Below are 24237 nucleotides of genomic sequence, written 5' to 3'. Positions count from 1 at the left end.
GAATATGCACGAGCTTTTATATATATATATATAGACATGTTATGCATAAATGAATGTGTCCAAGACTTAAACCTTTACGTAGTGAAAATTACTCAAAGTATAAGATCCATAAGTGACAAAGTCTTAAACTTAGGTCTTGACTATACAATAAGTTATAAACACACATAACACATCCAATGTTCTCTTTCCAAGCTAGCTCGCACATTAAAGGCAATGTGCTTCCATCCTAGACTCGTGAATGATCTAGAGAATCAGCCATCATTCTCATAGAAAGCGACATGTACTTTCACATTCACTAGGTGAGTCTATCAAGAGTACTCATGTAGCTATGCACTCCACCCATAAGAACCATAGAACTTCATTAAGAGCTTTTCCCAAAAACCACAACTTTTATTAATCACTTCAGGATCTCATACATTTTACTATCCAACTACGGGACAAATAAGTAACAAAATATGCATGTCTCATAATCAACATTCCATGACTTGTTCTTCCCTGTGAACCTAGTTCTTGGGATTTCTAGTCCCTAGGTTGGTTTACCATCATATATGTTCATCTTTCAATGGGTTTTAGTCCCATGCTTCTAGCAGTAGTCCACAATTTTTCTTTGGCCAAAGCTTTTGGTAAATGGATATGCAATATTATCACCAGATCTCACAAAAACAATAGTCAATGCACCTCTAGATATATAATCCTTGACATTACATACTATGTTTACAACGTATCTGTCATGATTTACCATTATAAAATTTATTGTGGACTCGCCCAATAGTTGTAGTGTTATCACAATGTATAAAAGTAGCTGCTACCGGTTTATGCCAAACCGGTATATGAGTGAGTAGGTCACGTAACCGACCATCCTCTTCACTCGCATGCACTGGCCAACATAATAAGCTCAGACTCCATAGTAGACTGTGTTATAATGGTAAGTTTCTTGGACTTCCAAGATACAACACCTCCACCAATGCAAACCACATAGCCACTAGTAGCCTTGCAAGATACCAAATTAAACAACTTACTTTTTGGAGCCAGTTTCCTCAGTATCTTACTTCTTTTGCAAGACTTCCCGAACATCGTCAAAAGCAGATGGAAGTTTAAAGTATATAAGTCATACAAATCATCAACAAGCGAGTTCAGGATGTAGATCTTACACTTGAAATCCGCAGCGATCCACTTATCAACAACAACAGAAAGAGCCGGTTCCAACAGAACATCTTCATTAGGAATCGACTCACTTAGAACGTTTTCCACTTTCACCAGGGTCAGATATAACAAGATCTTCGCCTTCCACCGCTTGAAGTGCTCACCAGCAAACTTGAACAATCGGTTATGGCTGTTGTCGTTATGGGACTTGGATGAGTTACCTTATTCGTATTTCATTGTTAAACAACCTTAAAATTGTTAGAAATCAATTGTTGCAACAAGAAAAAATTGTGAATACAAGAAGGTTGAGGCATGGATTGGTACGCTCTCTTTAAGGTTGTTTCGCGTCTATTTTTCCTTATGTTGATAGACCACACCAACCTCCAGGATACAATAGCCACTAACAATCAATCTTCTAGATATATGCTAACTACACTTAAACAAAGAAGAAAAGGACGAACTACGAAATTGATGTTATGACTACCTAAAAATGTATAGTAGCTGACTAGCTATATAGAAAATAGTGTTTTTCATATCTGTTTTAGGTTGCTGAAATAGGAGTATATATAGAGGTAAAAACGGGGGAGAAATGTGGAGCACAAGTAGATCTGCTAAAATTTGGAACTAATTCAGTTTCCCATTTGGATTGGAGTCAACTAGCCTACTACGTTTCAATTTCCAATTTCGAAAAAACTCTTTTAAGCTAAGAAATTGGTATACTAAAAAGATAAGAATCACGCCTCAAGCCTATCCCAGTTCGGGCGGTAGCGATGTGCATGTGTGGTATTAACTGTGTCCCCTCCTAACACAAAAAACATTTGTACCCTAAGGGCACACCCTTAAGGTGAGGCTAGAACTTATAAACACTACCCACTAGTATTTCCTCTCCAATGTGCATGAGACTAATTAAAGTTCTTTATTAGAACAAATATCCTACAAAGAGGTCAAGGTATCAAACCACCACAAAGCCACCCAACAAGTAAAGTCATTTTATCAAAATAACTTAATTAACACCTTATTATATATGTAATCCTATTACCCGAGATTATGTATTACTCCACATATCGCCTAAGATCAAGTCTGGAAATATTGTGTCCGGGTTTGGTTTTGATTCAGTGAGTAATTAGTATAAAGTGTTTCGTATACTATGTTCGAATGAGGTCGAAGTATTTAATCTTGGGTTAAGTTAGATAGTTGGAGATTGGTAAGAATGAATACTTTCAAGATTTAAGTCTTTGAATTGATCTCGTGCGCTTTTAAATGGATGCCTTCACTAGGTTGCTGATTCAAAAGTTAAGCGTAAGTCTTGCCCATGGCCATTAATTCTGTCATCGAATGTGGCTACAGATCGAGGAGTTTTCTATATTCTAGATGCCTTCTATTAGCAACATAAACGAACGTAGCAATTCTTTTGAATTGATGGTCTTAGGTGGACGTCTATGTGTTAGTCTTTGTGACACCATGGCAGGGAGACATGGGTAATGAAAGAGGAGTTCATTTTTGCTGCTATATTTGTAAGGCTAAGTCCAATGGTTTGGTGCAGGAAAACACCAAACCACAATAGCACAGTGTATATCGTTAGTGGGATAGCGAAATCGGACCCAATGGTTTGTTTTTTCAACCGACAGTGATACTGTAATGCAGCCAAAATATCGACTTTGTTAAATATCTTTATTTGTTATCCACAATAATATCGTTAAATATTGACCTTTGTTCTCCGCCATCAGCAGTGGCAGGCAAAAAAAAAAAAACAAGTTTTTGTATACGCCACTCACACAGGCGTGTAGATAATTATCTCCCCATTTTACCCTTTCTCCCTCTCTCAAAAAGAAAAAACACCAAAACACTGAAAAAAAATTAAATAAATTACTCTCACTCTCACTCTCACTCTCACTCTCACTCTTCAACCCCACTTTGGCGTGAGAAAAATAGAAGTCTAGAATTGGCACCGAAATTTTGGATCTTTCATCGCCACTTTCCACAAATAGGTATGATTTTGATGAACTTTATATTTTTTTTTGTGAGTTTTGAACTGAAATGAAGGTATTATTCATTGATGGAATTGGAATTAGTATAGTTTTGAGAATATTTCTTCAGTCGTGTATATTGTGCTTAGTATATGCTTGTGTTGTCATTGATTCTATAATATATGTTTTTGTGGTCATTGAGACTATTGGGACTTGTTCATTTTTCTTACTGTTGATCTTTTCTAGTCCATTTCATAGATCTTTTCTAGATTCAACAAACAAGGTCACTTGTTTGTGTATCTTCATAGCATAATATTGTCAAACTGGTTATGCACCCCTTTTCGTGTGTGTTCGACACTCGTCTGGGGAGTTTACTCGACTAATTATTTAAGCCCTTCGGGGCTAGGTGATGATAGCCTTCAGGCCAGGTGAACGGTGTTGCGGCTCCTTAATTAGGTTGACCATAGCAAAAGCATGTCTGCAGAGTGGTGGAGGCAAAGAGGCTACTGAAGTGGCTCAATGACCTGTTCAAATTTAATTCTCTATCACCTACTTGCTTGGGTTGTAAGCAACAATTCAACCTCTCTCTATAAAAAAAAATAAATCTCTGTAAATATAATTATTAAAAAACAAACAAGGTCACTTCTGCGTATCTTTCATTTGGCATGAAACCCAGACTTGTTCAAATGACTGACTTTTCCTTTTTGCAAGTTTGTCTTTGGATTAGTTCAGAAACTGTGTCCGTCTATGTTATGCAATACTTTCTTGAGTTTTCTTTTGCAGCCTTCACTGTGAATGGAAACTTTTCAAGGTCTATTTCTATAAATAACCCATGAAAAGAAACAGCAAACAAGTAAAGATTGATAACATGATGATGAGAAATTAATATAGTTTACCTAGTATTAATATAGTTAATATGATGAGAAATTAATATTGTTGCCATCTCACACACTTTGAAAGAGTGGTGTGTGCTTGGTAGAATGTGTAGAGAGAGTAAGGGAATGCTCTTTGCGCGTATAGAGATTTCTAGGAACTGAGACTAGATATATAGAGGGAGAGAAAACACTAAATGCTTCATTTGTTAATTTCATTGATGAGGGAATCGAAGAATACGGTCGACTAACGGTCCATTTGAGGTTTCGGTCTCGGTCGGGAACAATTTCTACTATATTAAGATTTTCAAAGTAATCATGGTTAATGATGGGCTCAGAGTCTCCATAAATGTAAGCGTTCAAATAGTTATGTCATTCTTCCTCAACAATCATGTTATGCAAAATAATGCACGCCGACATAACATCATGGAGCACATCTTTGTCCCACAAGTGAGCTTTGCCTCTAACAATTGCAAAACGAGATTGAAGAACCCCAACTACTAGTTCAATGTCTTTTCTATAAGATTCTTATATCGGCGTAAAAAATTTATCTCTTCTTGATTTGGGATTCCTTTTCGACTTCACTAGTGTAGACAACTGAGGATATATACCGTCAGCCAAGTAGTAGCCGACAGTATAGTCCTTATCCATGAGAGAATAGTTTACCGGAGGGGTCAAACCTAATGTTAGCTTGTGAAAAAGATTAGAGCACCACAAAACATTAACATCATTATTAGTACCTGGTAAACCGAAGTAAGCATGCCATATCCACATGTCGAAATAAGCAACTGCCTAGAGTACGAGAGTTGCTGATCCATGTCGTCTAGTATATTGTCCTGCCCATTCCATTGGACATGCTTGCCACGTCCAATGTATGCAGTCTAGACTGCTAAGCATGCCAAAAAAACATTTTAACTCAGCAACACAGAGCAATCTAGCAACGTCTTCTTCATTTGGAGATCTCAGATATTGTGTATCAAATCTCTTCACCACATGTTTGCAAAACATTTTAACAAAGGAGAGTGTTGTTGACTGCGCAATACGAAAATACTAATCCATTGAATCAGCTGGGCTTCCATTTGCTAGCATTTGCAATGCACACATTATTTTGCCGCGTGACGACAAGCCAGGTTTATTGGCTGCATCATATTTCTTCATCCATAAATCACTATATTCTTTAAGACCACTCCTAATCCTCGAGAATATGTGACCGCTCATTCTATTGTGTTTTCGAAATAAAACTTCATCATATGTGGGATTGACACCGAAATAATCGGCCTTTAAGAGAGCATTTCCCGTTGCTCTATTACGGTTCCTATAAGCGCGTCTTGGGACAGACCCAATACGGAGAGTTGGTTGATTGGAGTTTTCAATTATATGAGCTGTTGTAACAAGATTAAATTGAATTGCGAGTACAGCTGTTGTCAACACTTCTTGTTCATGCATGAAGTGTCTTTTAATACGCCGTCTTCTTTGGGAATCATAATCATAATCATTATCACTATCAGAATTCATTTTGCTAATAAATAAATTATGGAAGAAAAATTGAAAATATTCAGAGAATTTGAGTTGTGTGAGAGAGCAAATTGGTTTATGTTATATATAAAGATAGTTGAAATCCACAACTTTTATGTATTATAATTTTACACTTCTTAAAAAAGATTATGCCCTTGGTATACGACATAATTTCTTACCCAATTCTGTATCTTGCACACATCCCAATAAATATATATACGACATAATGTTTTACCCAATTCTGTATTTTGCACACACCCCAATAAATATATTACATGCATGATTCATTTCAATCTTGCCTACAGCCCAATAAATATTGTTTGACATTATTCATTCCAATCTTGCCCACAACCCAATGACCATATAAAAAGTCTGTCTTTTCCTCTCTCAAATGCACATTCCCGCAAACATCAGTAATATTTTATTTCTGTATTATCAATAATAATATCTTCATCTCTCTCTCTTTCAATAATAATGTCAAGCAGGGGAGTATCATTTAGCGTTGATGAAGACACATTATTATGCCAAGCATGGTTGGATAATTCGATTGATCCAATTACCGGAACAAATCAATCAGGCAACATGTTGTGCGATAAAATTAAAGAACAATTTGAGAATTAGAGGATGATATGGGGTTTTACAGTGGCACGAACTATGAGAAGTGTTACAAGTCATTGGCAACTTATAAATAAAGCAATTACTTTATTTCGTGGATGTTTGAATCAAGCCGAGAATATGAACAGATCAGGAACTAATGAAATGGACAATGTAAGCTATTATTTTTTTTTTAATATATTTCAATTATTTAGCTAGAATATAATTTATTAAACTCAAATAAATATATATTTTTTCTTTTACAGATGGAGCAAGCAAGGAAGTTGTATGTCACCAGGTCTTCAGATAATAAACCCTTCAAATTTGATCATGCGTGATTTATTTTGAAAGACTACGAAAAATAGGCATGCCATTCAGTTCCAACTACACCTAGTTTCTCTCAAACTAATTTTCACAACGGGTCTCCAGCTCCATTAAACGAACAAGATGGCATGGGGGAACACCTGATTCTGAAATGCAAGGACCTAGTTCATCAAAAAGACCGGATTGTGGAAGAGACAAATCAAAACAAAAAAAAAAAAGACTTGACACGCAAAATGAATCTTCTCTCAAAGAATTAACATGACAATCTCAACGGGTGATGGAGGCCATTGAGGTAGCGACTGAGTGTGGGAAAAAATTCTATGAAAGTGAAGCGTCTAATCCTTCAAGAGTTAAACTTGCAGGGGAAAAAAAAAGAATTTTGTGAGACATTGGCGTGGGAAAAGGAGATCATAAACACAAATACATCAACTATGACATCTCAAGAAAAATAATGGTACAAAAAAGCAAAGAAACAAATCTTGAAAGATCAAACTCTTTGCAATGCACGAACTGCTTCAAGAAATTTGAACTTTGAAGAATACGGGGAAGAAAGCGATTGATTAATTTGATTAAGTATTTTAAATGCTTCGTACGTATTTGATGCATATTTAATATATTTTCTTTTAATTTGTTGTTTTTATATTTTCAATAAATGTTTTATTTCAATAATTAATTAAGTTGTTGCAAATCGGAATAAATTTAATCTTAAAATTGAAATTAGAACAAATATTATAGAAATACAACTAAAGAACAAAAATATAAAAAGGTAGGATAGAATGGTAATTGCACAAACTAATTTATTAAAAATACTTAAAATAGAGAATTCAATTCTAACTGCCATTGTGAGTGGCGTGTTGAAATATGAATTGAAATTCTAACCGTGCACAGTGACTGGCGTGTAGAATTATTTTGAAATTAAATCGAAATTCTAGCCGATATCGACAGAGACGGGTAGATTTATTTGGAATTTTTTCTTTGACCGCCACTCATTCTAGCGTGCAGAGCATACGCTATATCGCTAAAAGTGGCTAGATACATCGCAAAATTTATATCGATAGTGTTTGCAGGTTAACGTTTTAACGTACCATTGGATCACATTTTACACAAAATTTAGTGTTTTGCCGCACCATTGGACTTAGCCTAAGGGTTGCGGTATTTACACCCCACTTTATGGGATTCGCACCACTTTGACCAATTCCAAGGTATTGACACCCCTCCATTAATCATATGAAAAACCACCCACGGTAAGAATGAAGTTGTCAAGAAAAGGTAATGCCCATAACAAGGAGTTGTCGCGAGATAGGAAATCCATAGAAGGTTGTTAACGTGAGTCTTTATTTGTTTTAATTTTTTTTTATAGCCACAGCAAAAAAAGTCAGTTGCCGCGAGATGGTTGTGTTCACCATAATAGAGTCATTGCTTCTATTAATTACAGAAACTCTTCTTCATTAACTTGATCACAAATTTTTCTTAGAGCGTATGAAAAAATTTGCCGCAAGATAGCAAGACTGCCTCGACTATACATTTTTTCTCATGGGTTTGATGTTGTTCTTGGAGCGTATAAAGAAGCTCTAAAGAAGAATATAAGGTATCCGTATCACATGTGTGTTCAAAATATTAAGTGAAAAAAAAAATAACAAAGAAATCCTCCGCGGCAACTCGCTGTCATGGAATGTGTGATCTTGCGACCCGATGCCGTGGATTATAGGATCTCGCAGCAACTCGATGTCGTGGAATGTGAAATCTCATGGAAACTCACTGCCATGGAACTATCGGGCATGTGGGGTGTAAAAGGACATATAAGGAATAACCATTATTCATGTACCCTTTTGCCAAAGGGGTGCCAATCCTATAAAGTGGTGTGTAAATAATACCGCGACTCTTTAAACCCTATTTGTAATGCATAGTGTGCTTCCAGCCCAACCAAACTGTGACACGTATACACCTGACAACCTAAATTAATGTTACAAAACTGGTACTATTTTGAAATAATAGTCTCCCCATTTTGCCCTCTTTTCCCACCCCATCTCCTTCTCACCACTATCACCAGTCCACCACCACCTCTTCTTCTTCTTCTTTTCCGCAGGAACTTAACTTTTCGTCGGAAAAACAAATCACCCTTCAATTTCCATAATTTTGATAAAAAAAAAGTTTGAGTATTCAATATGATTTTTGATAAAAGAAAGTTCAATTTTTTAGAACCCCATGGTATATAGGGATTGATATTCATAGATCATGTGTTTGAAATTTAGGATTTATGACTAATTTGGATTTTTATTTTATTTTATAGATGGAGTGATGGTAGTAGAGGGAAGAAAGGGCAAAATGGGGAGACTTACAATTTCATAACAGTATCAGTTTTCCAACTTTAGCATGGGTTATTGGGTGTATGCGTGATGTTTTGGTTGGGCTGGAAGCAAACTAAGCATTACAAAATTGCAGCAAAAATGAGCCCATAAAATAGTATGGAAAACTTGTGTCTTAGACAAAAGATTATATTTTTCCACAGGAATTGTACCCCCTAGTCATGGAATAATGGAACTAAGGAACAATGAGCTTGTTATGATTATTGATTAATAAAACCCTTAGGATCTATTCATGGACCAGCCTGGGCCTAGGCCCCCCTGAATTTTGGATTAAAAAAAATTATTATTGTTGCTAAGTTACTATCCTACCTTAGGCCCACCGTCTAGCTACAAAAAAACCCCCCAAAAAAAAACCTAATTAAAGTGTGAAAAAAGCCCAAGTGCAAATGACCCATGCGTTATTAAATGACCGAAGAGATTGTTTCTGCTCCTGATTATTTCCTAAGGTAATTTTTTCTGTTCTTTTATACTTTACACTTTACAGTATGTTAAAGTAATGATTCAATTGTTGTTTTTCTGGAATTGGGTTGTTACTTTATCTGTGGATTGTGTTGTTTTGGTTATGGGGGGTGCTAAAAGTCATATCTTTTTTTTTTTTTTTTTTTTGTTTTTGTTTTTGGCAAACCTGTTTTTAAATGAGATCAGTAACTCTTTGATGTTGGCGGGGTTCGATCCCCAGACCTCTGGTATCATCACCCAAAGGTTTTACCGACTTTGCTAGTCGGCACCTGCAAGAAGCCATATCATACTGTTAAAATGATGTTAATTAGGTTGTACAATATTGTATTGTAATTGTTTGACAATTTTTTTGAAAGGAGAATTATATCATTGTCAATTAAGAAAAGACTGTAAAATTAGTTTGGATGAAGTTGATTAAAATATTGGATTGTAGTAGGTAGTTATGCGGCTATGCTGTCTAAGGCTCAATTTTTAGTATTAACGACAAGCAACAGTTCTATAAGAAAAATCCAAGGATTTATGGTGTGGACATTTTAATATTTAGGGAAAGTTGTCAAACAGGTGGTCAGGAGAGGGATTAAAGGACCGTGTGTTTATGCTATGTTCTCAGACTTTGTGTTTGGGATGTTTAATTTGTCGGATTTTTCACTTGTTTGGTTAGCCTTTAAGGAATAATTAATTTTTTTTTATAGTGTATGTGATAAGCACCTAAAACTGTAATATTAAACCCCGAGAGACATAGCATTTTGGTCGATTATGTGTTTAATAATCATGTCATAATTATATTTTCGTACTTTTGCAGGATTCCGCAATTAAAATAAATATAGTGATAAAACATGCATCGAAGTACGGAAATACGGGAATATTTGAAGTTTCCCACTCGATCCCCGTGAAGCCCAACAAAGCCTGACTAAAGCCGAAGTTTTCAAAAGAACAAAACCAGTGTAGAACGGGTCCACATATAAAGAAGCGACAAACTTTTCGAGCTCTCAATCGGATAAATCTAGATGCCGACGCGTTGGCTAGTGAAGCTGCCAAACGAAATACTGAAATATTTGAAGTTTCCCACTCAACCCCCGTGAAGCCCAATGAGCCCCGACTAGAGCCGAAGTTTCCAAAATAACAAAACCGGTGCATAACGGGTCCACATATAAAAAGCGACAAACTTCGAAGCTCAAATAAGATAAATCTAGATGCCGACGTTGGCTAGTGAAGCTACCATAGCGACGGCTTAATTTAACTCTGCGCAAGGACAAAAGTCATAAAAAGCGCCAAAATCGGGCGCGACCAACTGGACACACTAAGTGGACCCACTCTGCTGGGGCCCGAAGGCATGACGAAGTCAAAGATAGGCGGTGGCAAAGAATGGTTTCAATTTGGTACCACCTGGAAGAGAGAAGATTACGCACTAATTCAAACCAGGTGGTTTTGAATTGAAATGAGCTAACAAACAAAACCTTAAATCGGCAAAAGACAAAACAAAATAGGTAAAAACAAAACTTTGATTCTCAAAGTTTTGAAAACTCAATTAGCAAACAAACAACATCAAATTAAACCGTCTTCATCTCTCCTATATATATATATGAGGGGGTCGCCTTCATTATTACCCCTTCAAAGATATTAATGCTTTAGCTTCCACCTAGTTAGATTTTTTCAAGATTACTTACATTCTCGCCATTTCCATTCCAAAGAAATTTAAATATCAGAACTTATTTTACCCTTAATAATCATTTCTTTTTCTAGTTTAATTCCATCCCCGCATTTATTTACTTAATGTAATGCGACAAAAGTTTTATTATTCCTTCTATGACCATGAGCTAATCCCCTCCGGAGGGTTATCTTTGCTTCGTGAAAAAAATCGGATTGACTCTTTAATATTCTAGAGTCACTACTTAGGAATTAGGCTTAGATTTGATATCCGGTCCCAAAATGATGAGATCGTACAAAGTTGAATCACGATGCTCCAGACAGGTCGTAGCGACTCTGCAGTGTCAAACGACTCTCCATTTCGGCCGGTGATGTGAAATCGAGCCAGGAGCTGAAATAATATACCAAAGATGAGATATTATTGAAACTCCTTATGCTAGTGAAATGTGACCTAGAGATGTAGGCATGCACTAGGGATCAATACTCGATGTCGCCTCTCGAACACCGGGACGAATTAGAGATGTAGTGATGTAATAGTAAACTTGTTGAAAAACGATTTTTGTATGAGCATGATTAACTTTCTCCCTGTTTCTCCACCTTTGTTTACCTACATAAAAATCACCGTAGTAATTTACATTAATTGCATTACCGTAAAATTTATTAAACCAATTAAAAAAACCTAAAAATCCTACTCACTAAAAGTTGTAATTCCAAATTGTGAACCTATCGAGCCCTAAGGTTTGGGCCGATCTCTTACTCGACCTATCCTACCAAACCCACGGAGTAAGGTAACTTGACTAAAACGCGTCTGACTATCACGGACGTTGGAATTTGGACTTTGGACTTGGGTCTTTGGACTTGGACTTTGGACTGGGACCTCGGACTTAAGAAAATAAATAACCGAAAACCAAAACGTGTATAAATGTGTGTTTTATCAAATGGCGCCGCTGCACGCCGAAGGACTCTGGACTTAACGTAATAACTGGAATACATCCATAAAAACCCCCTCCCCTACCTCCTCATCTTTTTAATTTTCATTTTACATTTACAATACTAATGAGTTACTTTAACAGTTTTACCTTAATTTTTCTACTAACAAATATCTGTGAACCAAGTTTTGTTTATTTTCATTAGCACAGTCTAAGTAGTCCGTAGGAATTTGAAGTACTAAACAGACAAAAGAGTCTCGGACGAGACTGAATTAGTAGCACACAAGACTAACCTGGAGCATCAACACTCCGGTTTTCAGGTACAGGCCACTTTCCTTTTCATTACTCTTTTGGGCTCTCTCGGTCCTTTTTTTTCTAGTAAAGCGTAAGCTCGGAGTTAGTCGGTCGCTATATAGAGAGGAATCGCGGGGCGCCGGGTTTCAAACTCTTAAACTCCTCAAACTTTGTCGAGGATTTTATTTGCTATAACCTGTTTTACCTCGTATATTTGTATGTTGGCATGAGGACTCCTTGCATGTAAAGGTGGTTCGTTATTACATATTCACGTTAACATAATATGATTCAAATATATTTTGATATGTGTGTAGCGTCAAACCATCTGCTTAGAATATTTTTGTATGTGTATGTTACATCAATTCACGTACACGGTATTCAATTGCATGAGTTCGTTCTCGACATTCCCCTAGCTCACGTATAACTTACACATAGTTGCACGATAGGTAATATAGATTTGCATGGGTAGACTTTCTGCGTAAACTAGTATATGTTAGTTAGTTTCTATTTTGGCATCTATCGTTTTAATTGCATATTTCGTAATCACGTCTCCATAATACATTAATTACGTAAAAAAAATAATAAATTAAAATTAAAAAAATTAAAAAATTAAAAATTAAAAATTAAAAAATTAAAAATCATAGTAATTAAAAATTTCATCTAAATCATCTTAATAACACCCCGCATAATACACCATCATAAATCATCATCCTATTCCATCGATTGCCTAGAAACTTGAAAAAATTGAGGTTGCCTAATTAAGGAACGTGCTAGCACGAACAACCTCCCTCAATTCTCTCGGGTGACACGAGGCTCTTTGGAATATTCACACGCTATCCTAGCTTCCCCGCTTTCGAAGTTAGCAACAACTTCGAAGAAGGCGTTTTCAACTCCCTCCTTCCTAAATTCTAAACCTCCGGTCATTATTAGCTCCTTATGAGCCTTTAAATTAAAATTTATATTTGTATGAGACTACGGTCCGTAAACATAAGGAATTAGAACTTACATATCATCGTCGAAAATACAAGAAACAACTTTTATGTTATCTCCTAGACATAGTCCCTCCTCCGTAAATCAACCTCGTCAAACATCTCCGTTGCCATTATCTCCTTTAACTATGGTGAAAAATCTCACGGTCGAAAAACCCCTTTTGGTTCTATCTTGCCTTTACAGAAGGACCACTTCCTCGCATTAAACTCGATGCGATTGTAGGTGATTTTCGTATTCCGCCAAACATTTTCGGTTTGTTACCTATTTACCATGGTTTAGACCATGAAAAACCATACAATCATCTTCGTCGGATGCAACAAGTAGTCACCACTTTCCGCCATCCGACCGTTACCAACGAACAAGTCTTGCTTAGGTTGTTTCCCTTCACCTTAGCTGATAAAGCTTCAGTTTGGCTCGCCCGGACAAAGCCCGCCAATCCATTGACACATGGGCCAAACTTGTTCAAGCATTCATGATAAAGTTTTATACTCAGAAGAAAACTACAGAAATGCTTCAAAAAATTCAATTCTTTCGCCAACACCCCCAGGAATCCTTTTCGAAAGCGTGGAGCAAATTCACTGATCTACTTCTCGAATGTCCCCATCATCAACTCGACACCACTGTATTAGTCCGTTCATTCTTTAATGGTCTCTCTGACCATCAAAAGGAAACATTAGATATCATGAACGGCGGTTGTTTTATGGACAAGGGCGCTACTGAAGCATACACTTTTCTTGAGAAACAGGCTTCACGAAGCACCCATTGGGGAAACACTGATTCTTCTAGATCTTCTAAAGACACTCCTACCAAAGTTACGTCTATGTTCGAGGTCAAACCCGATCCAGAATTAAAAACTCTAATCGAGTCCTTAAATAAAAGGTCGATGCTCTTTCGGTTACAAGTAAATGAACAAAACCCAAACAGTCATGGCTGCCAACGCTTCCCCATGCTCTCTTTGCTTAAGTCCTGAGCACGCCGATTCTTATTGTCCTTTGGTATACGAGTGTCCTCCCCAACCTTCTGAAGAGGCTTGTGCTTTCAACATCCCTAATGCACCTTGGCGACAACATCCGAATTTAGCTTGGGCACCCCCTGTCCAACAACAAGCTCCTCTAGGTGGCAACAACGTTCCTGTACGACCACCCGCGAACTACAATTCCTTTCGTCAAGGAATTCCTCCACAATTCCAGCAAGGGCAAAGTAATTTTCCCAACAACGCAAATATAGGGTACCAAAACAACCGCCACCTTGTTCCCGCTAATCAAGGATATGGCTACCAAAATCAACCCGTGAATAATAACCGTGAACTAGTTCCTGCTACTCCTTTGGTACAATCCACAGCTGATAAAATGGCTGAAACTTTCCTGACATACATGAATCAACAGAATCAAATCCTAGCTTCTATCCAATGGTCTCTTCAAATGTTAGCTCGGGATAAAAGTCAAAGGCGTGTTCCCTTACTGCCAACCGGTTCCAAACCCTAAGCTACAAACACCGCCCTTGAACTCAACAATGCACCGGACCTAGTAATCCAAGCCGGGTGAGGTAAATGCCATTACCACTCTTCGTTACGGCGAACCATCGACAATAATATCATATTATGCCGGGCGAGGAATCGACGGAAGCCACGACCGACGCCCTTCCAACTCCTACCTCATGACCTATAACGGACGAAGTTGTACCTTCAAAATCTACACCCACGTCCCTAGGAAAAGATACCACTGATCCTTATACGCGATTCCGCCCAAAAGCTCCGTTCCCTGCCCGTTTGGTAAAGAACAAACATGACGAACATTTTGATGAGATCCGTGAAACCTTCAAAAATTTTACCATAAACTTACCTTTCCTAGATGCGCTAAAGCATTTGCCCAAGCATGCCAAGTTCTTGAAGGACATGTGCACCACCAAACGACGTATGAATGTACCTCAACAAGTGTTCCTCACTGAGCAGTTTCCCTCGATTACCACTACCAATGGTGTGGTAAAGTACAAGGACCCAGGTCGACCAACTGTACCATGCACGTTGGGCGACAAGTATACCGCTACTGCACTTTTAGACCTAGGTGCCAGCGTTAACCTACTTCCCTACTACTTATTCAAGCTCTTCATGAATTAAAACCTACCAATATGACTCTGCAACTCGCGGATCGCTCCATCAAGTACCCAAAAGGCATAGTAGAGAACGTTATAGTAAAGGTCCAAGATTTTTACTACCCAGTGGATTTTGTCATTTTAGATACTGAGGTGGCCTGTGACTCTATTCCTATCATCTTGGGACGTCCTTTTCTTGCAACTGCTAACGCTCTCATAAATTGTCGGGACGGTTCAATGACATTGTCTTTTCGGGAACCTTTTCTCATCCGAACTCAACGTGTTCAAATTAATGAAACAGTTTCCCGATCCTATAATGGAAGGCGAGATTAGCTTGGTTGATAGTCTAGAACATGAATATTTCACAAACTCTTTTCCCCCGGACGAGATACACCAATTTCTTTCTTTTGATAATTCGGAGTTTGACGATGACTCGTACATAAAGGATGTCCATGCATTATTAGAGTCAGTACCACTATTTGACCCTAGTGCTTTGCGTTGCAAACCGATTCGAATAACCCGGATTAAGCTCTTTTCCATTGAAGAGATGATCCCTCACGAATCCTTGATCCCCAATCCTCCAACTCCGGATTTAAAACCTCTACCCTCTGAGTTGAAATACGTGCATCTCAATCTCGATGGTAGTCACCCTATAATAATTTATGCTCACTTGACTACCGACGAAGAGGCACGTTTGATTCACGTCATTTGTGAACACCGCTCCGCTATCGGATGGTCCTTAGATTATATCAAGGGAATAGACCCTAGTATATGCACGCATCATATACATCTTGATGACGGCACAAAGACATCGCAAGAACCACAACGCCGCCTTAATCCCGCCATGAAGGAAGTAGTGAGAGAGGAAGTTTTACGTTTACTTGATGCGGGTATCATATACCCTATCTCGATAGTGGTATCGGTTAGTCCTGTCCACGTTGTTCCCAAGAAGTCCGGCATTCAAGTTGTGCAAAATGAAAATGGTGAGTGCATCTCCACTCCCATTCCTTTGAAATGGAGAATTTGCATTGACTATCGTAAACTTAATGCCAGAACCCGTAAAGATCACTTCCCTCTCCCATTCATTGACCAGATGCTAGAACGTTTAGCCGGTCATACTTACTACTGTTTTCTTGATGGCTATTCCGGATACTTCCAAATTGTCATCGATCCCGCCGATCAAGAAAAGACAACTTTCATGTGTCCCTTTGGAACCTTTGCATACAGACGAATGCCTTTTGGCCTTTGTAATGCCCCAGGCACTTTCCAACGCTGCATGCTTCACATTTTTAGTGATATGGTGGAACGTTATATGGAAATATTCATGGACAACTTTTCCATTTACGGAAATTCCTATGACGACTGTTTATCCAACCTTTCTAAAGTATTAATGCGTTACGAAGAGAAAAATCTGGTACTCAATTGGGAGAAGTGTCATTTCATGGTTACCAAAAGACTTGTTCTAGGTCATATTGTTTCAAAAGACGGGATAGAGGTTGATAAAGCTAAAATTGTTAAAATTTCTTCGCTACCTTTCCCACGTACAGTTCGTGATATCCGTGCCTTTTTAGGCCACTGGTTTTTTCTGAGAGATTCATTCAGATTTTTCTAAAGTTGCTTTCGACCATTAACCAATCTCCTGCTTAAGGATGCGAGAATTGACTTCAATTTCAATTGCAAACAAGCTTTTGATACTCTAAAACCGCTCGACTACCGCTCCTATCATTCAACCCCCCGATTGGTCTCAACCATTCGAATCGATGTGTGATGCTAGCGACTTTGCTATTGGTGCCGTGCTAGGCCAACGGCGTGACGACAAACCCATTGTCATTTACTACACTAGTAAAACTCTTAACGACGCCAACGTAATTATACCACAACCGAAAAGAGTTCCTAGCTATTGTCTATGCTTTGGATAAGTTTAAGCCCTACCTAGTTGGAACATCGACCATCGTATATCTTGACCATGCCGCAATTCAAGATTTACTCGCGAAAAAGGGCGCTTAAAACAACGATTGTTCCATTGGATCCTTCTCTTACAAGAATTCACCCTGGAAATCAAAGACAATAAAGGAACCAAAAATATCGTAGCCGACCATTTATTAAGGCTGGTTGGTGACATCAATAGTGATTCTGAAGCTATCGGTGATTCCTTCCCAGACGAATACTTGTACTCTATTTTCTCATCTCCATAGTACACGGATATCGTTAACTACCTAGTTACTGAGGAAGTCCCCTCCTTTTGGTCACGTCCTGATCATAAAAAGTTCTTATCTACTGTAAAATATTATTTCTGGGATGAACCCTACCTCTTTAAGTATTGTTTCGACCAACTCATTCGTCGCTGCATTCCCGACTGGGAACACACCAACGTATTATCCTTTTGCCATGAACAATCTTGCGGAGGTCATTTCAGTGGGAAGAAAACTGCAGCCAAGGTGTTACAATGTGGTTTTTACTGGCCTACCCTTTTTCGCGATGCACACAAACATTGCATAGCTTGCATTCGTTGTCAGCACCTAGGTCGAATTACCAAAAGAAATATGATGCCCCTAAATCCTATCTTGATTATGGAAATTTTTGATATTTGGGGCATTGATTTTATGGGACCCTTCCCTATTTCTCAAGGTTTTCTATACATTTTAGTCATTGTAGACTATGTGTCCAAATGGATTGAGGCACTCGCATGTCGTTCAAATGACCATAAGACTGTCGTGAAATTTGTAAAAGAAAACATTTTCTCTCGTTTTGGTGTTCCCAAAGCTATCATCAGTGATGGGGGTACACATTTTTGTAACAAAATTTTTGGGTTTTTAATGAAGAAATATGGAGTTACTCACAAGGTTGCTACTCCATACCACCCACAAACGAGTGGCCAAGTGGAAGTCTCCAACAGAGAGATAAAATCTAGTATGGAGAAAATTGTCAACCCATCAAGAAAGGATTGGTCTCTCCGCTTATCGGATGCCTTGTGGGCATACCGAACAGCATTTAAGACACCTATAGGGATGTCTCCTTACCGCATTGTTTTTGGAAAACCTTGTCATCTGCCAGTTGAACTTGAGCATCGTGCCCTTTGGGCCATCAAAAGCCTTAATTACAATATCATCGGGCAGCGAAAGCTTAAAACTGCGCAATTAAATGAGTGGAGGAGGTTGAGTGATGCTTATGATCTCTCGAAATCCTACAAAGCTAATATGAAAAGAGTGCACGACAAGCACATTTTGCGTAAGGATTTCAAAATTGGCCAAAAAGTTTCTTGTACAACTCCGGTTACACATCTTTCCCGGTAAATTGAAAACACAATGGTTTGGTCCTTTCATTGTGTCGTCACCGTGAAAAACATTATGGGGCAATCTTTTTGCTTAATCCAAAAATAACAGTGAATTTCAAGTCAATGGACAACGCCTAAAACATTACCACAATTACGCCACCGGATGTTGAAACGGACTCTTCTTCGGAATCCATTATACACTTGACTAGATGTTTTAGTTTGGCATACTCAATCTTGTTTCTATAGAGTGCGCCATTTTTTGGTAGCGGGCCATCTTCTATCTTATGATCTCCAAAGTTCTTTGAAGTGTGTGGTTGCAAGCGCCGGAACCTTAGTCCACGAAAACTTTTTTCAGAACTGAGTATAAATGTCTTCTGCAACACGAGCAAACGTACTTTTTGGTAAATGATGGGTACCTAAAATTTCACCTCCTTCCTTCTCTTCCCTTTTCTACTCTCTACTTCGCGAACTTCAGCTAATCATTTGGTGTAAGTCTCACTCATCACGAATAGAGAATGGTCGTAGTTCTTTTGCTCGTAAACGACGTGCGCAAAGGATGATGGGCTGGTGTATGCATTGCCAAACACCCTTACTCCTAGGCCCGACTTCCTATCCGATACTAGCCGGTTTAAGGTATACTTTTGTCCGACACCACCGCTAGGATAATCTTAAATTAAGCCACGCCGTTTCTCCCCACGGGGGGGATTCGCCTCTTGAGAATCGGCGTTAAAAGACTTCGATTCGTCTTGAGAATCGGCGTTAAAAGACTTGACTCGTTTTGAGGATCGGCGTTAAAAGACTCACCTTGTAGATATGTTTATATTGTTGCCTTTTCCCTCTGCATTAAGTTTTGCACATGAGATTCGTATTCAACCTTGGATGTCGCATACTTGAACATAAACGGGCAATGGATTCCACCAAACCAACCCTAGAATTGGTTACTTTGAGTTCCCTTGGGGCGGTTTGAGGATAGCCGTATGTAATAAGGGCAATTTTATTAGACCGTAAAGCCTGGTCGGTCCCGGGATGGTACCATCCATCCTGCCCCTAACCCCATAATACATAGAGGTGAAGCCACAGTCTGGCTGGATTGGGTTCGCTCCAGAGCCGACATGACAGTTGTCTATGATTATAGATGGTGACTCTCCTAGACATCCAGTGTTTTTCATATATATCTCCCTTGTATATAAATAAAACCTTTGTTTATAAATAAAACACTCTCCTTCTTTTAAAAAAAAAAAAAAAAAAAAAAAAAAAACCTTGTGACCTTCAAGAATGACTCTTACAATTGGATAGCATTTTTTGTGCCAATCGTTTCGGTATCTCATTCGTCCAATTCGGAGTCCAAACGAGTCATGGGTAAGCATTTAGATTTTTTTAGGTTTAAATCGGGCTTTAGGCTTGATTTGGGCTTCGGGAAAAAATTTGGCCCAACCAAAATACCGATTTCTCGGTCCATTTAAACACAAAAAACTGGAAAACACGCGTCACATTTACATCACTCTTCTTCCTAAAAAACCGGATCTTGCCCCCTCTCGATTTAGTCTCGCACGAGACAGGCCCACACTAAAACCAGGTCTCGCGCGAGACCCTCACATCTCCGACCAAGTTTTCCTTCCGTCAGAACATCCCATTTCTTCCCCTCATCAGTAATCAATAGCCATGCTCTCTCTAAGACCAGCAATGGCCGGAAACAGACGGATTTGTGTGGAAAGAAATTTTGGAAATTTGTTTGAAAACGGGATGTTTGCTCAATTCTTTGATCATGAAATTCACTCTAGAGGATGGGAGAGTTTGTTATATGCTAATGGAGGGCTTTATTCCAAGGATTTGGTGATGAAATTCTACGACAATGGGAGCTTTAATGGCGACCATTTTTGGGTCACTTGTCGAGGGTGTCGCCCGCGAAGTCACACACCTGTGTTGCTCTCCGGGATCATGGGCATTCCTCCGGTGCGACCACGCGTCGACGACTTCAGCAGCGATCCGTGTACCCACGGACTTACGACCTAATGCTCGACCGCGTTAATCGAGGGAGAGTACAACATCGACGGAAATGCGCGGCGTATCGGTATTTCGGTCGCGGCGGAACCGGTGGCGTGACTCAACTCAATGGTCGGGGGCGAGCGTCATTGGCACCTCGAAGCCTTCGGACATCAACAAGACCTTCCTCCACCTTCTCTGGATCCTCCAGGAGCGAAAGGGTAACTTCTGCATCGTTACCTTTCTTTTTGATATTATCACACATGCTACTCTTAGGTCAGCCCCTCTTGCCGTTCTAGTAACGCAAGTTATGATTAATCTGGGTTTTCTGTCCGCCACCCCACTACTCCCTATACCACAATATGAGAATATGCTTGTCTTCAAGAAATGCATACAGGACCCTTGGGAACCCACAGCACCTAGGGCTGCCGAGCACGCTAGCGTAGGATCCTCTCACCCACCCTACTTTGATGAGACTGCCATGAGTAAGATCACCCAACCCATAGAGGCCTTTACGTCTTTGTGAGCGATTGGTCGAGAGACATGTACACTCGCCGGTATCGATGAGGCGTACCTTGGGCAAGTTAAGGACAGATATGACCACTTTCGCCACGAGTCAATGATGAGCGGCATGGGCGAATTCCAATTCAGCCAGAAATGAGAGCTTCCATGACTGCATTTTCGGGGACAATATGCTTACTCGCCAGAACCAGTTCTAGCGAATGTTCATGGCAAGCCAGCATCAGTTTCAGGCTCAGGTGATGGATACTCTTGCTGATATCGAGGAGCAGTTAGCCTCCACGGGAGCTCAGACTTGCGACGCGTCGCGGGACTCCCCGTTCTTCTTCTGCGGCCCCTCGAGGATTACGCTTTCTACAAAGACGAGGATCATCAGTAGCTAGATTTATTTTTTCCGGTCTTGTATAATATTTATATCAGATATTTTATTTACGTGTTTGCATTTTCCAGCTTAATAGTAGATGGTTCCTAAATATTTCTATCTTGATATATTAGCTATATATAATATTATAGTATATAGGTAGGAACATATATTGGTAATAATAAATTATATACATATATATAAATATATATTTTAAATGTCATACTTAAACAACAAATTTTAACGTAAACTAACGTTTTATCAAACGTTCAGAAACCGATAATGAAAACGCATCAAAAACGTTCAGAAACTGATAATGAAAACGCATCAAAAACGGTCAGAAAACGGTCATGAACCACATCTTAAAAACGGTCAGAAAACGGAAATTTTCTTTCTATAAATAAGTTCAACTATTCCTCCATATTCACTCATTTCATATTCTTCCCTCTACACTTCTTATTCTAAAAAAAAAAAAAAAAAACGTTTTTAGATCACTCCAAGCTCAAGATTCATGGATGCACTAGAAAAGTTTGAGCGGCCAGCCAGATTGAATATGCTACTCAAGTCTTCATGCTCGGTTGTTTTATTATAGTCATGTTGTTAATGTGGCATATAGTTCTATCTAATATTTAGGTTTGTATTTAAGTCATCATATCATTATGTTGTGTTCCCATACCATTGTACGTTCTTACATCTTATTGTGATCGTATATCTACATTTTCCTTGTCCTTCTACTTACGTTTTTCTAAAAATTAAAAAAAAAAAAAAAAAAAAAAAAAAAAAAAAAGGGCACTCCTTGTCACATGCCCCATTCTTCTCATCCACACTACATCTACTTTTGCGCATACCTTAGAAGATACACGTGGTCTAACTACCCTGTGACACCTCGAAACGTATCTTTTACATTTTCGGATGGGTGCCTATTTATAACAAGGATAGACACCTCAAAAATTTAACTTCCCTTTTCCGAAATAATCTTTTTTCACCACTCCATCTTTTAATGGCCCTTTTCGAAGTTTAGTTGCCGAGCAAAATTTTATGGAAAATTTCCAAAATGGTCTTTTTCATCCTTTTTTTGACACTGAAATATTACGTCGAGGATGGTACCCTCTTTTACACCATAAGCAAGCATTTTATTCCAGAGAATTGGTCTTGTTATTTTACAAAAGCGGTTATTTCCAAAACGGACAATTCTTTGTCCGTGCTAACGGATGCGAACATGAATTGACTATGGAAATCATCTCTGAGGTACTTCAAATTCCTATTACAAACCAAGGAGTACACCTTCAGGATTCACCTTTCGATAATATCCGGCATCTGATGTTTGCAACTATCCTTCACGGCGAATATAACCGGAAAAACCGTATTGTTTATCAGCGATCTTTACAAAAGAACCAATTATCTGTGATCCAATGGGTAGCTCATAATGTCCTAGGCACGTCTAAGACTTCCGAAATAACCAAACCCCTCCTCCATTTACTCTGGGTCTTGCAGAGTAACTGCAATGATTTTTGCATTATTAAATTTCTCTGGAATGCGATCGCAACACGTGCGAGGAAAAAGGCAGCTCCTTTACCAACCATTGTGACACTTATCATGATACATTGGGGTTTTCTAGTACTTCTCCTCATACACCTCTTGAGCGGCTAACATTCTTACCATTCACTTTCGGTATGTAGGAACGGATTCGAACCCCGACGTTGCAAAGAACCATGTCGGTACAGGACCAAACGAAGATTGTTCCACCGACAACATCTTTACTGAAAATGCATTATGCAACGTATTTAATCCCATGGAAGGGCTTCACTTAATTCAACAAGGACTGATGACATTATTCAAACGTCAGAACATTATTATCACCAGCCTTCTTGAATTTCAGGACCTGCGGACAATAAACGAAGAGGAACAAGCACAATTCTTGCACAGCCACAACCAATTCTTGGCAAATCACACTCTCATAATGGAGAACCACGCCGAGATTTACCAGATTGAAAAACAAAATGTTGCAACACATTGCCGCGGATTGACGACATAGAAAATCTTATAAATGGATCCCTCCCACAAAAGGATCCTCGCCGTTACTTGGGCCAATGAAACCATTTAAATTTTGCAATTTTATATTATTTATCATTTTCTTTTTAGTTTTTAATTTTCATATGGTAATTTGTTTTTACTTAATTATTCTCATCATACTCTAATATTTGTTTATCCTTGTCTAAACAGGTCACATTTTTTCACACATCTTCTACAATGGAAGCTCCAAAGATGATTCCAGAACAATCTTTCCACTCGTTCTTTGAATTCTCCGGCATATGGACATCTTTTCGAGACTACATCACTTTCGAGTTGGTTGGAACTCTCTTATTCTACACCCGGAGCGGCGCTCCCCGTGGTTTGGCAACTTATTTTTATGATCACATGGAAGATCTACCCGGTATCCGGGTTTCCCTTTGAATGGTTTTACACTACGTTATTGGTAACACCCGACACGCTTTTTATGAGCCAACAGTGGCTATGGCTCTAGACCTTCCTCCTCTTCAGCCAGATCTCCCCATTCAATACATGATAGAGAATGACCTTAATGACTATTCTAGGGAAAACTTTGTTGCCCAGTATGGCAATGGCCTTGCCCACATCAAAGAACGTGCCGAAGCTGGCCGATGGCCGGACTTCACTATTCCACTAGCCAGTATGACCATGAATGTTGGAACTGCCATGTTATTTATTCTTTTGAACATCATGGGGGATTGGCATTTTTCCACTGCATCAAAGTCAACGTGTAAGACATTCCATGCATTGGCCCAGCAACATACCACCTTCGACATTACAGAACTAGTAATTGAGAATCTTAAGAAGGCTCGGTCTTTTCGGCAACACTATATCACCCTGCCAGTTACAGCATGCAGGAT

General features: G+C 38.8%; 1 long non-coding RNA gene across 1 annotated transcript; it reads left to right on the top strand.

Moving 5' to 3' along the window:
- Positions 1-2844: 2844 nt before the first annotated feature.
- On the top strand, positions 2845-3764 carry LOC147483106 (uncharacterized). Its single transcript, XR_015206216.1, has 2 exons — positions 2845-3131; positions 3527-3764. It is a non-coding gene; the product is annotated as an uncharacterized LOC147483106 (long non-coding RNA).
- Positions 3765-24237: the final 20473 nt, after the last annotated feature.

This window comes from Coptis chinensis, chromosome 8 (genome assembly GCF_015680905.1).
Source record: "Coptis chinensis isolate HL-2020 chromosome 8, ASM1568090v1, whole genome shotgun sequence".
Taxonomy (NCBI): Eukaryota; Viridiplantae; Streptophyta; class Magnoliopsida; order Ranunculales; family Ranunculaceae; genus Coptis; species Coptis chinensis.
The sequence above is the reverse complement of the archived record's forward strand: the minus strand, read 5'-3'. Positions and strand labels throughout refer to the sequence as shown.